This window comes from Hylobates moloch, unplaced genomic scaffold, assembly GCF_009828535.3.
Source record: "Hylobates moloch isolate HMO894 unplaced genomic scaffold, HMol_V3 SCAFFOLD_2, whole genome shotgun sequence".
Taxonomy (NCBI): Eukaryota; Metazoa; Chordata; class Mammalia; order Primates; family Hylobatidae; genus Hylobates; species Hylobates moloch.
In genome coordinates this window covers 109691560-109709398 of record NW_026652277.1, presented here as the reverse complement: position 1 = coordinate 109709398, position 17839 = coordinate 109691560, and positions in this window count along the sequence as shown.

Genomic DNA, 17839 nt, shown 5'->3' with positions numbered 1-17839 from the left:
ATTTATAAATAGCAGAAATTTATTTCTCACAATTCTGGAGGCTGGAAGTCCAAGGTCAAAACAACGGCATCTGGTGTGTCTGCTGAGGGCTGCATTCTCTGGAGGAGAGAAATGCTGTGGCAGGAAGCGGAAAGGCAAGAGAGGACCGATTCCCTACTCAACACTGCTTTAAAAGGGCCCCTAATGCCATTCACAAGGGATGAGCCTTCATTGCCAAATTAGTGCCTAAAGGCTGCATCCTTTAATATGAACACATTGGCAATACCTAAATTTTGAAAGGGACACATTCAAACCATAGCATATAGTTATCTATTTTAATGGAGTCTTCATCTTAAATATTAAAAACAACCCTAGATTTAAAAAAAGAGAGAAAGAAATTTGCATCCCTATGTTTCATTTTGGAATAAAATTAAAGCAATAAAAAAGCATTAGAGAAATAATATATCTAAATTAAAATCTTAAAATAAAAATTTGTAAAATCTGCAATGTCATTTTTCAAACAAACGTGAAGGAAAAGATAACATATGGCAGAGTCTTTAAATACAGAGCAACTTCCCAACTACTTTTCTATTTTAAAATATTTAAAATATATTAAACAACACAAAAAGAAAAATTCATCAATAAACACTGAAACTAAGTTCGATTGATATATTGATAGAGATACATTTGATGTGGGAATTAATCTCCCATCCCTGTAATCACCTTTGTCTTTATGTTGGATATACAAATGCATGCACATATACACACACATTCTTTTTGTTTCAACTTTTAAGTTTGGGGTACATGTGCAGGTTTGTTACATAGGTAAATTTGCTTATTGGGGTTTGTTGTACAGATTATTTCATCACCCATGTATTAAGCCCAGTATCCATTAGTTAGTTTTCCCTGATCCTCTTTCTCCTCCCACCCTCCACACTCCAATAGACACCAGTGTGTGATGTTCCCTTTTTGTGTCCATGTGTTCTCATAATTTAGTTCCCACCTATAAGTGAGGACCTTTGGTATTTGGTTTTCCATTCCTGTGTTAGTTTGCTAAGGATAATGGCCACCAGTTCCATCCGTGTCCATGCAAAGGACATGATCTCATTCTTTTTTATGGCTGCATGCTATTCCATGGTGTATATATGCTACATTTTCTTTATCAGTCTATCATTGAGAAGCATTTAAGTTGATTGCGTGTAGTTGCTATTGTTAGTGTTGAAATGTACATTTGTGTGCATATGTCTTTATAATAAAATGATTTATATTCTTCCGGGTATATACTCAGTAATGGGATTGCTGGGTTGAATGGTATTTCTGCCTTTAGGTCTTTTAGGAATTGCCACACTATCTTCCACGATGGTTGAACTAATTTACACTGCCTCCAATCTTGTGTAAGTGTTCCTTTTTCTCCACAACCTCTCCAGCATCTGTTTTTTTTTTTTATAACTATAATGAAATTAGGGTTTACAAAGGTTTTCTAGTTATTTTTATGGACTTTTTTTTCTAGTGAGTACACAAGGAAGGCATAGTACTTTTTTTTCTGATGATCTCATAGTATATCATTATAGGAACACACAATCATTTTCTGTTTTCCATAAGTTATTGGGGTACAAGTGGTATTTGGTTACATGAGTAAGTTCTTTAGTGGTGATTTGTGAAATTTTGATGCACCCATCTGCTGAGGAGTATACACGGCACCATACTTGTAGTATTTTAGTCCCTTGCCCCACTTCTACTCTTGCCCCCAAATCCCCAAAGTCCATTGTATCATTCTTATGCCTTTGTGCCCTCATAACTTAGCTCTCACATATCAGCGAGGACATACAATGTTTGGTTTTCCATTCCTGAGTTACTTCACTTAGAATAATGGTCTCCAATCTCATCAAGGTCACTGCAAATGCTGTTAATTCATTCCTTTTTATGGCTGAGTACTATTCCATTATATATATATCTGCATGTGTGTGTGTATATATATATACATATATACACTGTGGTGTGTGTGTGTATATATATATATATACACATATATATACATTAGATGGGAACTCTATTCAAATTAAAAATGGGCAAAATTCGTGATGAAACGACCCTACTTATAGGAATCTGTCCTGCAATAATCAAACAATTACATTGCAAATATACAAGGCTTTTCACTCTAGAATTATTTGTAATAACAAAATAAATAAGCAACAAAAAGGAAGCAAATTATATATCCAATATTAGAAGACTGATTAAGAAAATGATTTTGTGTTCCCTTCTACACTACTGGTGGGAATGTAAACTAGTACAGCCACTATGGAAGACAGTGTGGAGATTCCTTAAAGAACCAAAAGTAGAACTACCATTTGATCCAGCAATCCCACTACTGGGTATCTATGCAGAGGAAAAGAAATCATTATTCAAAAAAGATACTTTCATACTCATGTTTATAGCAGCACAATTGCAAAATCACAGAACCAACCCAAATGCCTATCAATCAATGAGTGGATAAACTGTGGTATATATATATACACACACATATATATATGTACATATATATACACACATATATACACAAACACACACACATATAAACTGTGGTGTGTGTGTATGTGTGTGTGTATACATGTATATATACACACACATGTATGCATATATGTATATATACACACACATATGTATGCATATATGTGTATATATACACACACATATATGCATATATATGTATATATATACACACATGTATGCATATATATGTGTATATATACACACATGTATGCATATATATGTGTGTGTATATATACATATATGCATACATGTGTGTGTATATATACATATATGCATACGTGTGTGTGTATATACATATATGCATACGTGTGTGTATATATACATGTATACACACACACATACACACACACCACAGTTTATATGTGTGTGTGTGTTTGTGTATATATGTGTGTGTGTATATATATATGTACATATATATGTGTGTGTGTGTCCATATATATATATATATACCACAGTTTATCCACTCATTGATTGATAGGCATTTGGGTTGGTTCTGTGATTTTGCAATTGTGCTGCTATAAACATGAGTATGAAAGTATCTTTTTTGAATAATGATTTCTTTTCCTCTGCATAGATACCCAGTAGTGGGATTGCTGGATCAAATGGTAGTTCTACTTTTAGTTCTTTAAGGAATCTCCACACTGTCTTCCATAGTGGCTGTACTAGTTTACATTCCCACCAGTAGTGTAGAAGGGAACACAAAATCATTTTCTTAATCAGTCTTCTAATATTGGATATATAATGTGCTTCCTTTTTGTTGCTTATTTGTTTTGTTATTACAAATAATTCTAGAGTGAAAAGCCTTGTATATTTGCAATGTAATTGTTTGATTATTGCAGGACAGATTCCTATAAGTAGGGTCGTTTCATCACAAATTTTGCCCATTTTTAATTTGAATAGAGTTCCCATCTAATATTTATAGAAATGTCTCTGTCCCCACATCTTCATCAGCCTAGAAAAGTATTCATCTTTTGAAAATTTGTGCAAACTTTATTTTAAAAACTAATATTTTTCATATTAATTATAATTTGAAATGATTAGTGAGGTTAACCTTTATATTGTATGTTTGGTGTCTGGTTATATTTCTTCTTCCATGAATAAGCTATTTACATAATTTTCCTATTTTAAGAAAATTGACTTGTTTGTTCTTTTTTTGTTAGTAACTGTAGGCACTCTATGTACATTAAAGACATTTGCCCACCTTTGGGGTAAAATATACATAACATAAGATCTTAACCATGTTTAGGTGCACAGTTCAGTGGTGTCAATTGCACTCACATTGTTGTGCAGCCATCAACACTAAAAACCTCCAGAATTTTCCCTTCATGCTGAACTGAAACTCTGTACCCTTTTAAAATAACTCTCTGTTCCTCCTCCCCCCTGAGGCCCCTGGCAACCATCATTCTACGTTCTGTCTTTTTGAATTTGACTACTCTATGTGTCTCATATAAACGGAGTCATACAATACTTATTCTTTGTCTCTAGCTTATTTCACTTAGTCTAATGTCTTCCTAGTTTAATATGCGTTAGATGATTTCATTTCTTTTTAAGGCTGAATAATATTCTGCTATACACACACACACACACACACGCACACACACACACACACACACACACACACCAGTAGGTTTATTCACTCATCTCTTGATGGACACTTGGGTTCCTTTCCACCTTTTGACTGTTGTGAAGTCAAATAGTGATTAATGGTGCTATAACCCTAAGTGTATAAGTATCTGAATCCCTGCTTTGCATTCTTTTGATTGTATACATAGAAAGGTAATTGCTAGATCATATGGTAGTTCTTTGTTTAGTATTTTGAAGAGTGACCATACAGTTTTCCAAAGTAACTGCATCATTTTACAACGTAGTTCTGTGGTATGTATTTTCTTTATGATTTATAACTTGTATGTGGTCTTAGAATTTTAAAATTTTGTAAAATGAAATCTGTTTTTGTATTTATGTCTTCTATTGTTCCATTTCTCTTATTTTACATATTTTCAGCATTTTATTCTTTATCAGTGATTATTACACTTTCAATGCAATGATGGAAAATAAAATTTGTAGAAACATTTCTGAAAAATATTTGCCTTCACATATGCCATTATTTATGTTAATAAATATGTTCAGTAATACTATGTGATTCTATATAAGGAAGAATTCCAGAATTTCATTTAAACTACCTGGTGTTGTGAAAGGCAATATTTAAAATATAAAAGATGTCCAGACTTTTTCTTATTATTCCCTATATGCTAGGTCCCTAGAAAAATACTGATCCCAAAGAAGTTGCTCAATAAATATTTATTGAATTTGAATTTCCTAATTCTGCATTTTATGATTCACTGTCTATGGTTTAGCTGTGGGTGCATGAAAATCAAACTAGAGTATTTTGGATGAAGCTTGTCATAATATTTTCAGTAGCTTTTTTCCCCTCTGGGATATGAAAGAAAAGATTAATCCTTCCCAAAATGTGGCATGTGTCAAATTATCTTGTATGGTAGAGATTTGAAAAAGATCCCTGGTGATATTTCACCCTGTTCTCATAAAAGTACTTAGAAAAAAATGCTAGCATTAAATTGTTCTTCTTCAGGAAAGGTAGGTCGGATGGTCATTGTAACAGTTAAGGCTTGTTATTTCTAGAAAGATACTGTAAATATAATTTTGAAAATAAGCACCTATCATTAGATCTTGTCAGGTTTTCTAGGCCCTAATAATGTGGAATTTACTCTTTCACTAATACGATCTTCCTGCCACTTTCTCCACATACTCAAGGTTTCATCAAATCGTCATTGTCCTCAAATCACAAACTAGAAGGAATACTTTGGGCTTCTACACAGGACATTCTCTTAGCTTGAGATACCTTCCTCTCCTTGTCATAAATAATCTTACATCCATAATAGGCAACACTGTTTTTTCTGGGATTATTTATTTGTTTAGATATTTTCAATTTTTATATTGTTGTGGGTAAATCGTAGGTATATTTATTTATGGAGTTAATAATATATTTGATACAGGCATGCAATGTGAAATAATTACATCATGAAAAATGCAGTATCCATCCCACATGCATTTATCCTGTGTGTTACAAGCAATCCAATTACACTCTTTTGGTTACTTTGAAATGTGGAATTAAGTTACTATTGACTAAGTTGTCCTGTTGTACTATCAAATAACAGGTCTCATTCATTCTTTCTTTAACCATCCCCACCTCCCCTCCAGCCTCCTACTACCCTTCTCAGCTTCTGGTAACCATCCTTCTACTCTCTCTGTTCATGAGTTCAATTGTTCTGACTTCTAGATCCCACAGATAGGTGAGAACATGTGATGCTTGTCTTTCTGTGCCTAGCTTATTTCACTTAGCATAGTGATCTCCAGTTCCAATCGCGTTGTTGCAAGTTACAGGATCTTGTTCTTTTTTATGGCTGAATGATAATCCATTGTGTATATGTATGTGGGATATTTTATACTTGAGAATCCCAGGAATGGTTAGTGTTTCTCCAGAATATCATCCGCCCTTGATTTGAGTCTCTCTCTCCCAGAGTTCACATGTCACTCTGCCCTCATCTATGCTTACATCTCACTGTCTAAATAAAATGTCAGCACCCAGAGAGCTGTAGGAGTGGCTTGAAATCTCTAATAATGGGTATTACTTGAGTCCCTAAAGACCCTCATGGTAGGTCTTCACAAATGGTTATTGTGCCATGGTGTTGTGAGACTTGACCTCAATATTTCTGAATATGTAATAGATAAATGAGTTCTTCCTCTGAAAACATACAAATTTTCTGCTTACTCTTAGGGCAAAATGTCTGCTTCTATAGAACAATTTCACTGTTCTTCAAAATACTTGAAAATGTTTTCTCAGTTCAAAACAGATTTCTCCTTCTGGACTGGAAGCGAACAGATTTGCAGCATAGTATTGGTTTGGAGCCCAAAATGAGGTGAGAGATCTGTAGATTCTAATCCTGGTCCTACCTCACAGTAGATTTGAGATTGCTTTTCTGGGCTGTAATTTTTTACTTAAAGTCAATTAGTAAGTTTAAAAAACAATACAGGCTGGTCTTATTTGCACTTAGGACAATAAGTGATTGCACTTGAAACATCAGCAAGCAAAGACAGAGCTGCCTGAAAAGTCAATTATGAAACTACAGGTAACTTTTATATTTCTAGAACCATTGATACGATACCTTGCAGAATTCAAAAGCTACCAAAAATACCTATTTGTAGAAAATGTAAGTGTTCCTTTGGGATTTTCAAAAATTGTATAGGGAAAGGAAGCTCACTCATGGAAGAATGAAATTTTCACAATGCAGAGAAGGGTAGATACTAGCAAAGGTCACCGTATTTTGTATGTGCAGCTCGTACGGTTTGAGAAAACCATGAGGTTATCACTGAATGAAGGAACTGATTTGATGAAATAATTACTACTTTAATGGTATCAAGATGTCTCTGGAATAGAAGCTTAAAAAGAGCCTGGTTGAGGAGAATGGCGTGAACCCGGGAGGCGGAGCTTGCAGTGAGCCCAGATCATACCACTGCACTCCAGCCTGGGCGACAAAGCGAGATTCTGTCTCAGAAAAAAAAAAAAAAAAAAAAAAAAAAAAAAACCCTTGTTAAATGGACATTAATTCAGGTGACTCTGCCACTATCCATGGACGTGTCATGCCTTCACGTAGTTGCAGCCTTAGGAACAATGCTACCTGTTTTGTTAATCTTTTGTTTCCCTACAGCAAAAAATTCACATGCCAATTATCTTTAACTTACGATCTAAAGTAAACATTGTCAGAACATAGCACAAACTATATTAATTATATTAATAATGATACTCTATTTCTTACATGAGCTCGAAAATAAGTCCTTCAGTTATTTCTATTTTTACTTCTGAGAAAAATAAGAGATCAAATGACATGTCCCAAAGCATCATGGTCTCTTTAAGGAGAGCAAGGAGTTGATCTCACAGCTTGTATTCCAGATCCCATCCTCTTTCCCTTATATCACACTGTGTTCACTTTCTAGATATAAAGAGAAAAATCATATAAGTAAAATATTTCCCTCCAGCTACTCAGTTAGTGCTTTGTTGACCCTGACTTTTCTCTCCTCGTTATGTGTGGTGTTTGTATTGTAGTTCTCATTTTTCCAATGTCCACCTTTGTTCCAACCAGACATTTCTTGAAATTCTTCAGCCACTGAGGGAATCATCTTTCATGTTTTATAAGAATTGCTTTCCTCTCCAAGGAAGGTTGACCTGCAGTCTAGTCCAGTGCTGAACACTGAACAGCAGGTATTTGACTCCGGAGAACTCTCCTTCTCACAAACCTTGCTCTCTTACTGCTTTCTGCCTCCTAACCTGAACCTTGACCCTGTTTTTGACTTATTGCTTGAACATGATCTGATCATATTAACTCTTAACTCTTTGAAATGGAATGGTATATAAAGCATGTACTTGTAGCAATGACTTAAGGTCTCAAACCAAGAGTTCTCTTGCTTTTTCCTTGTAGTCCATTCCCCACCTTGACTTTTAAAAGGAGGTACTCTCAGTTACTCACAGAATTAAGCTCTACCAAACTAGTCTGCTTAAGGACATAATCTATCGAATAAATGATATGAATTTGTTTGTTTTGCCTCTCTTGTATCACATACACAAAGTGAACTATGTGAAAGAAAGAAAGCTTCTAGGAATGAAGATTTTTTCAAGATTAAATATAGAAACATTTTCCTCTCCCCCATAACTGATTTGTGGAGAAGGTATTTGATCAATATTTTCCCCAATAAAGATGAAGGTCCTAACAAATATTCTTTGAAGTGTAGAAGTTTTCTTAGTGACTGCAAACACTTATCGCATGGAATTCCTGAGTGGCCAAAGTATAAAAATGTGTCTTACAGACACATTTTTATGTCAAGAAGTGCTTAAGTACAGTGTGGACAGGGTAGTGTAGAAGCCTCACCCAGTATCCTGGGGCATAGGGCAAGCAATAGAAAGAAGTTCTCAGAAGTTTACATTACATAATGCAGAAACTATAGAGTTTATTAGACCCAGAGAGAAAAACACTGGAAGAACTACAACACTAAATTTACCCAAATTAAATGACACACAAAAGATGCAGCACAGTCAACTGCTGGTAGAAGCTGACAGTATATATGCTGGCCCCTCTTTGAAACTAGAGGAGAGGCAAGGAATTATAGAGAATGAATTGCCTACATTAAGAATAACTATTTGGTATCATGTATGGTACACAGACCATGAAAACTTGAAATAATGTCAACGTCAGGCAAGAAGCATGCTCTGGTGACTAAACGATATCTTTTATTCTTGTTTTCACTGCATTTAGGCAGCTCTATCAGCTGATTATTATACATCCTCTTTTATCACTTTGGGCAGGCCCAGCTAAATGAGCTTCAGAGAGAGAGAAGGCCTACCAAACCCTGCTCTAATCTAGGTGATTCTCTTAAACTGCAAACAGCACTCTACTTAAATGTTGTTAGAAGGCTTTTAGCTGGACGGCAGCTAATCACAGTGAATGTATCCTGAATGGGGGCATTTACCAAAGAGAGATCAAAAACTGGATTTATCTCTTGAGTTACAAACAATCCAATTACATTCCTTAAATTATTTAAAAATATACCGTCATTATTGACCATCGTCACCCTATTGTGCTATCAGATAGTAGCTCTTATTCATTCTTTCTATTTTTTTGTGCCCATTAACCGTCTCCACCTCCCTCCCAACCCCCCACTACACTTCTCAGCCTCTGGTAACCATCCTTCTACTCTCTGTGACTATGATCATGGATGGAAAAAAAACTGGTCTTGATTAATATTAATCTGATACATTTTCATACAGAAGGAGAAATTAGATATTGTTAAATGTCAAAGTAAAAAGTCTTTGGAGTTATGTAAATGAAGCAAATATAAATTTAGATTTTAATGTAAGCCCCTTAGAATATAAATGCCATGTGGGCAGAGATTTTTGTCTGGTTTGCTGACTGATGTATTCTCAATATTTATAATAGTGCTATGTCTATATTAGGTGTTTAATAAAATGAATACTTACATTTTGACATATCTGGTTATTGCCTAACCAATATCATGTATGATAAGGGATATTACCACAAATCCTGGAATATATTAAAAAGTTAATATGATGATGTCTTGGACACTATTATTCTAATAAATCTGACAACCTAAACAAAATGGATGAATTCCCTGAAAAATACAAACTTCCACATTTGGCCATAAGAAATGGAAATTCTGAGTTCTCCTATATCTAGTAAAGTAATTGAATTGTGTGGGTAAAAGTATTTATGCAAAGAAAACTTTAAGGCCCATATGGTATTACTGATAAGTTATTTCAAATATTTAAAAAAGGAAAAGTTTTACTACTCTTAATGACTTATTTAAGAGAATAGAAGAGAAAGGAATAATTCCCAACTAGTTTTATGAGTCTGGCATATGCTTGACACTAAAGCCTGATAAGAACAAAGAAATCCGACAAACCAATATATCTCATGAACATATATAAAAAAGTTTTAAGCATATTATCCAAAAATTGAATGTAGCAATATATAAAAAAGAATAATTCATCCTAACTATACAAAGTTTATTCAAGGATTGAAAATTTTGTTTAATGTTCAAAATTAGTCAGTACAATTCACAATATCAACAGAATAAAGAGCATAACAAATGATCATTTCACAAAATGTAGAAAATATCTTAATAAAAATAAACACACTCATTTATTCTTTTAAGAAACTCCAAAAGTTTAAAGTTGAAGAGAACTTTTTCTTAAAAAAAATCCAAGATCATATTTATAGGTGAAATTTTAAATATTTTCCCTTTAGAACAAGGAATAAGCAAAAATGACCACTGTAGATGTTTTATTCAAAATTTTACTGACAATCATAGGCAGAGCAATAAGGTAATAAAAAGAAGTAAAAGTATAAAATTTAAAAACAAAATTTAAAATTTTGCAGGTGACATAATTATGTATTTAGGAAATTCCAAAGAACTTATAAAACATTAGAAATAATAACTGAACCTAGCAGGATTACTAGATATCATGTAAATATAGATAAATTATTGTATTTCTATATATTAATAACAATTTGAACATAAATTTAAGAAATAAAACATGACTTAAAATAATAATTTAGGCTGAGCATGGTAGCTCATACCTGTAATCCCAGCATTTTGGGAGGCTGAGGTAGGAGAACCACTTGGGCTAAAGAGTTCAAGACCAGCCTAGAAAACTTAGTGAGATCCTGTCTCTACCTTGCCCTGCTGAGAAAACAACAACAACAACAAAAAATTAGCCCCATGTGTTGGCACGTGTCTGTAGCTCCAGCTACTAGGAAGGCTGAGGTGAGAGGATCATTCAGTCCCGGGACGCTGAGGTAGCAGCAAGCTGTAATCTCACCACTGCACTCCAGTCTGGGTGACAGTGAGACCCTATCTCAAAAAACAGAAAGAAAAAGAAAAAACAATAGTATCAATTTAATATCAAATACCAAGGAATAAATCCATCAGTAATGTGTAAGTCTTCTTCACTAAAATAGCAAAATATCACTAATTGAAATTAAAGTGGCTCTAAATAAATACAAAATGCACCTTATTAATGTATTTGTAAGGTACCAATTCTCCCCAATTAATCTACAAATTCAATTTAATCCTAAAATATTTTGATAGAATTTTTGTGAGAGTGTTTCAAAATTCACAAGTTGAATTTAGTAAAACCAGAAAATTTTCAGTAGCTAAGACAAATGTGAAGACAAATAAAGATATTTCTTCTTACAGACAATGTGGTATGGGTATACAGATAGGCAAATCATTCAATGGGGCAGTATCAATTGTTTACCACCACCTGCCAGTCTCCCAACTTCATGAAAATTTTTCCAAAATTAACTTTTCTATCTGGACTATGGTAAGTTAAGAACCTCATCACACTTTTCCTCCACAAATATCTAGAATATACCTATAGAATTTATATGCATTGAGAGAAAAAAACAGATATTAGACAAATAATAGGGACAGGCAAAATTCAAATGCTTAACAAGAATGTAGACTTGTGCTTAATGTCATCAGTAATCAAGGAAATGAAACTAATAAAAACAGTGAGATTCCATTCTGTACCTACTAGGTTGTTAAAACTTTGATGGGTTATGACAGGACATTAAGGAAACAGGAATATTTTTGCATTGCTGGTAGTTATATATATTACAGTATGGCTGCCATTGTCATTCTGACGGTCGATCTGTAAAGATTAGATATATCAAATATCCAAAGATCTTATGATCCTGTGGTCTTATTCCTGGGCATATATCCTAGATAAATTCATAGACAAGAGCATAACCTTTCATCTATAAGAAAGTCTGTGGTAATGAGAAGCAAGAAACACTCTAGGTATCCGACACTCAGGAAAGACAAAAGAAGAATGTGGTATAAACAAATCATGGAATTCTATTAGATATTAGAAACAACTAAATAGAAGCTAATATGGCAACATGAATCCATCATAAAAATTTAGAACTGTTTGAGAAGAAAAAAGTCAGATCTATACCTCAATAATATCTAAGCAAATAACAAATACATGTGCATAATTGGTAGAATATAATCTAATTAAATAGATACACATCAAACTCATCTGAATGGTTGCTTATTGGTAGAAAGAGAATGTGAGTGAAGGCTATAGTTAAAAGAAATTAACCAAATAAGTTTAATAAAAGGGCCTTTGTCTTAGTCTGCTTTGGCTGCTATGACAAAATAGCTTAGAGTGGGCAATTTATATACAATGAAAATGTATTGCTTAGAGTTCTGGAGGCTGGGAAACCCAAGACCAAGGCACTAGCAGATTCAGTGTCAGGGAAAGGCTCTATTTGCTTCATAGATAGCACCTTCTATGTGTTCTCACATGGCAAAAGGGACAACAGGCTCCCACAAGCCTCTTTTATACGATACTAACCTTGTTCATAAAAGAGGAACCCTCATGCTCATGACCTAATTACCTTAAAAACCCCACCTCTTTTTTTAAAATTTTATTATTATTATACTTTAAGTTTTAGGGTACATGCTTAACATTATCACTTTATTCAGTTCGAACATCTACATTTTGGGGTAAATCAACATTTGGCTCATTGCAATCTTAGACTAATGATAATAGCATTTCACAAAATAGTGAGTCTTACTAATTCAACTTTTTTGCCTGCCCTCACAGTTCAAAATAAATAAATAAACAAAAACTAATATTGTCTTCTTCATATGGAACTACATCAAATGCATTAATTTTCCATTGCTGTGTAAAAAAAAAATGTAAGCCAACTTAGTGGCTTAATACAATGCACATTTATTATCTCACAATTTCCATGTATCAGGAGTCCGGGCATAACTTTACTGCGTTCTCTGTTCAGGGTCTCACAAGGCTGCCATCAAAGTGTTGGCCAGGCTGTGTTCTTATCTGGAGCTTTCACTGGGAAAACTCTGCTTCCAGGCTCATTTGGGTTATTGCTAAAGGTAATTTCTTGAAGCTATATGGCTAAGGTCATTTTTTTCTAGCTATTTGTTGATCGGAGCCTTCCTCTGCTTCTAGGATGCTTATAGTTCCTTAGCATAAACTTCATTCAAACGCCCTTGCAGGACATTACAGTATAGTTCTTCAAAGTCATAATGGGAGCTCTCTCTTTCTCCAGTCTTCCAAGACAGAGTCTTCATTAAAAAAAGTAATCATGGAAGTGGCATGCCAGCACCTTTGCTGCATTATCTAACCTAGTCAAGGTCACATTCTACTGGTTAGAAGCAAGTTCCGCATAGAGTCGAGCAGAGTGGATTACAGGAACAAATAATTTTTACTGAGGAATCACCTAAGGTGTGCCCTCTGCATTGTGCAAACTTTAAAATGAATGAGCCACCTCTAACTTACTCTAACTTACGGACAGATTTCCAAATTATATTCAGTGACAAAGCAAGGTACAGAACCATATGTATACTATATCATGAATTATGTTTAAAAATTTTGTGTACATGTATATAGTTAAATTCACAGACTATTTCTAAAAGGATGAACAAAAAGTCTTTCCACAAAGCTTCACTGAGTTATGCAGGCAGGAAAGCTAGAGACTTAGTAATTGCCTTTTTATATATTTTCAATTTTGTACCAAGTTCATAAAGCAGCTTTTCAAAAAGTAAATATGATTTATTAAAATAAACTTGTGATGGTTAATTTTGTGTGTTAACTTGACTGGGTGAAAGGATGACCAGAAAGTTGGTAATACAACACTTCTGGGTGTGTCTGTCAGGGTGTTTTTGAAAGAGACTAGCATTTCTATCAGTAGACTGAGTAAAGATCTGCACTCACCAATTTGAGTGCACATCATCCAATCTGTTGAAAGCCCAGACAGAGCAAAAATGGTAAAGGAAGGATGAATTCACTCTCTTTCATGCAGACATCATTCTTCTCCTGGCCTTAGACATCAGAGATCTTGGTTTTCTGGCCTTAGGATACCAGGACTTACACCAATGATCCTCACCATTGCTCCTCAGGCCTTTGGTTCCCCAGCTTGCAGACAGCATATTTTGAGACCTTTTGGCCTCTATCATCATAAAAGCCAATTTTCATAATAAATATCCTCTTACATATTCCTGTATATAAATATCCCAGTGGTTCTGTTTCTCTAGAGAACCTTAATACAAATATTTTAAAAACTATAGAATAAAAAATTGTGTAATATGTAAACTAATGTAAATTGGAAACATCTCAGGATCAAATATTTTCTTCCTATCTAGAACTGTATAGGGAGAGAGTGAAGATATTACTTGTAATCATGGTCTTTTGAAAAGGAAATCTTTAAGTATGTAAGATAAGTTGCTATTTATTGAATGGAATTAAATTTTAGGAGGCTAATTAAAATATAAATTAATTAATAATTGTTAACTTCTATGAATAAACAGTAGTGAATATTCTAAACAATTTATTTTACCATCAGCACTTTCATTAGTATCATATATTCTATAGAGTCAATTATTAAGAATCACTTCTGTTTAAAAAGTATACAGTTGATTAATATTCTACTTGGATAAATTATAATATGTTAACTGAACTTGAAGTTGTGAAGATGTGATTTTTATTTTTCAGCCATTATGGATTGGTATTCTAAGGATCACTGTAGCACACTTCAGGAATCACTGTACAATATTATTACTATATTTACATCTCCGAGAGGGTAGAGAGCAAGTATTTCATCTATGTACTCCCAGAACCTATTAGTGATTACACTTTAATTGGTCCTCAATAAGTGGTTGTTGAACATCTGAAAATAAAATTGTGACTGGAGAGTAATGATATTAGTTTTCATAAAAAATCTATAAATACAAGAAAATGATCAATATTTGTCTGATGAAATATAATCATCTTTATCCCTGAATGTCTTAAAGATTCTGAAAGTGCAACATAAGAAGGCAAAATTCAGTCTATCATCTGAAATGTAGCCTATACCTTCCCAATTACCTAGGTACAGGGATTCCTAGGGTAGAAAATCCTAGGGAACAAAGCTTCTTTGAACAAACTCAGCCTGGGATAATGACAAAGTTTGGCTCTCCTTAGCACTGAACTGGAACAAGAGTAACTAAGAGGAAACATGGGGAAATAGTACTAACTTCAATATATTTTATATTTTCCAGATATTCTTTCTCAAGAAATTTTATTCCTTCACTGGGCCACTTTTTCAAGTCTCTGTTTTGTAAAATGCCTTCTATAGGAACAGAGGCTTCTGTAGGAGTGGCCTCACAGAGCTCACATGCACACATGCATGTGTGTATATATGTAAATGTGTGTTTAGTTATATGTGTATATGTATGTCAATACTTTCTTAAATGTTATGGTTTTGAATACTTCACATGTATTAAGTCTTTTATTCATTATAATAACCTTCAAAGTGGATGTTACCCTTGGTTGAGAAAACTGAAGCACAGAAAGTTTAAGTAACTTAACTTTGTCTTAGGACTAGTAAGTGCCAGAGGGAAATTCAAACCCAGGCAGTCCACATCAGAGTCCAAGCTCTTAAACACTATCTATACACCCTCTCTAAGGTGTGCTAAAACACTCTGTCTGGCAGAACCTCATTGGAGAATATTAGACTCTCTGAGTAGCTTTAGCTTATCCCCAGTATAAGATAGGGAAAGAGATTCAGACAGGGAATACATTTCTATGCTGACTTCTGTAGTAATGAATTTTTTGATAAGAAAGTATTTCCTCAAAACACTTAACCTCTTTTAATAGAGGCATTACCATTTTGAAAACGTCCAAACTGGTGTGCTTTGTTCTCTGAATATGCTTTATAATTATCTTTCTTGCTTATCTTACAGGCTTCCTGATTTTTAATATGACTTCTCCCACTCTTGAAAAAAAAATTCTACTTTGCACTTATGTAGTGCTTGCACTTCAAAGTACTCCTTATTATCACTCTGCCCTAGATTTGCTATCAGAGAAATGAGGGTAATGGGAAGTATATATAGGTATATGTGTCTGTGTTGTGTTTATATTTTATGCTCTTTAGGGATCTCAGCTAAAACTTATAAAGTAGACAAAAAATAGTTTTTATGTTAAGAAATAAATATAGACTCATAAAAATGAGAATGCATATTGAAAAGGTGCAATATTTACATTACTCCATTATGAACAGATTATTAGTGATGCTTATGGCCACTTTCTTATAACTTCCCAGCATAGAATATTTCATTTCATCATATAAATAAAAAGATAAAGAGATATTTCAAACAAAAGGCTCATTTTCTGGCAAGCTTTTAACCATCTATCGTTAATTTATACTTCTGCACTTTCTTACCCCCACCCAATGCATATGCATTGAAATATACCAGCCTTTGCTTTTAAAAATTCTGATTCTTGACAGCACTCATCTCAGTCTATACATAATTCATTATAATTACTATCAATAACGTTCTAGTGCCAAGCTCAGTTCTCCCTTGAGCATTGAAAAGGGGTATGGCGGGCTGCATGCGTTTAGGCACATAAAATTGTCATAAGAGTGTGTATACACCAGTTCTAGTGGATACCAAGACTCCAGAAGAAACAGAGTACCTTTACAAGGTATAGGCATTGTGCTTCCACCTACCAAAAAATGAATCACTTAGGAGGAGAACTGCGTGGTAAAATTCAGAAACTTATATTGGAGTTTGCAAAAATAAAGATTGTGACTTGATTACTTTTGCAGTCAGTACTTTTTGAGAGAATAATTTAGACATCATACTGTTATTAACGCCAGAGTCACTTGTGCTTCTTATAGTTTGGTTGGGGAGATACTACCTGTGCTTAGAGCTGGGACTTTTGCTAGGACTTTCTTGATAAAAGTGGAAGCTTAAGGCATTTGGAAGGAGATAAAATGACGATGTTGGTAAGGCCTGCAACTTCTCTTGCATGTGTGGGAGAAAAAAAACAAGTTTAGATTGTGACGAGGGGTTTCTCAGACCAGGAAAAGGAATAAACATTTTCATTGTTATGTGTCTGTATCGGAAAGGGAAGCAAAGGCTTAGAGTTGTTAGGCATAGATTTACTCCCTCTGTGGATCATCCCTCTGCAATTCAATAAAAGTGTCGGATTTTTCTTAACTTTCTTCTTCAAGGTATCAGGGCTGCCTCATTTTTAAAGAACGGAAATACACATTTGGAGTCAGCATATATTTCATGTTTCTGAGACTGTTCCAAAGATTTGCTTGGATCCTGCTTTTACCCCTTAGCAGTTCTAGGCCCAGTGTGGTTAGTTCCCCTGCATTCTTTTCTCCTGGGTGTGCAAATGAGCCACAAGCCTGCTGTGTGTCCATCAGGGATACCGAAGTTGTCAAAAGCCCTGCGGACAGAAACCTATTTGTCTTTTGCTGAAAGGGAAGAAACAGGTTCCTTGATGTAATTCTTTTTCCTTTAAAATAAGGCATAACCAAAAATTACTTAATAAATCCTCATGGAATGCCTAGAAAATCAGTGGGTATATGAAGGTCAGGATAAAGGAAAGGCTGCTTTTAAAACCAACATACCAGAGAAATACATTTTAATGACTGTTGCCCCCTTCAAAGCAATCACCTGAGGAGCCTCTACTCCATTTTAGCAGTGCTGCCATAGCTCTTAACTGTGTTGAATCTCTTTTGGAATTGCCTTCAGAGTTAGTTTACGAGCCACATAAGAAAACCATTACTTTATGGTTACACCTCGTAAAGTTCCATAAAGGGAATAGGAAAAACAAAGTGAAACAAATGGGGTGTGGCTTTACTTATCCATAAAATCAGCTGAAAAGATAGGCTTTGTATCCTCCCCAGAACAT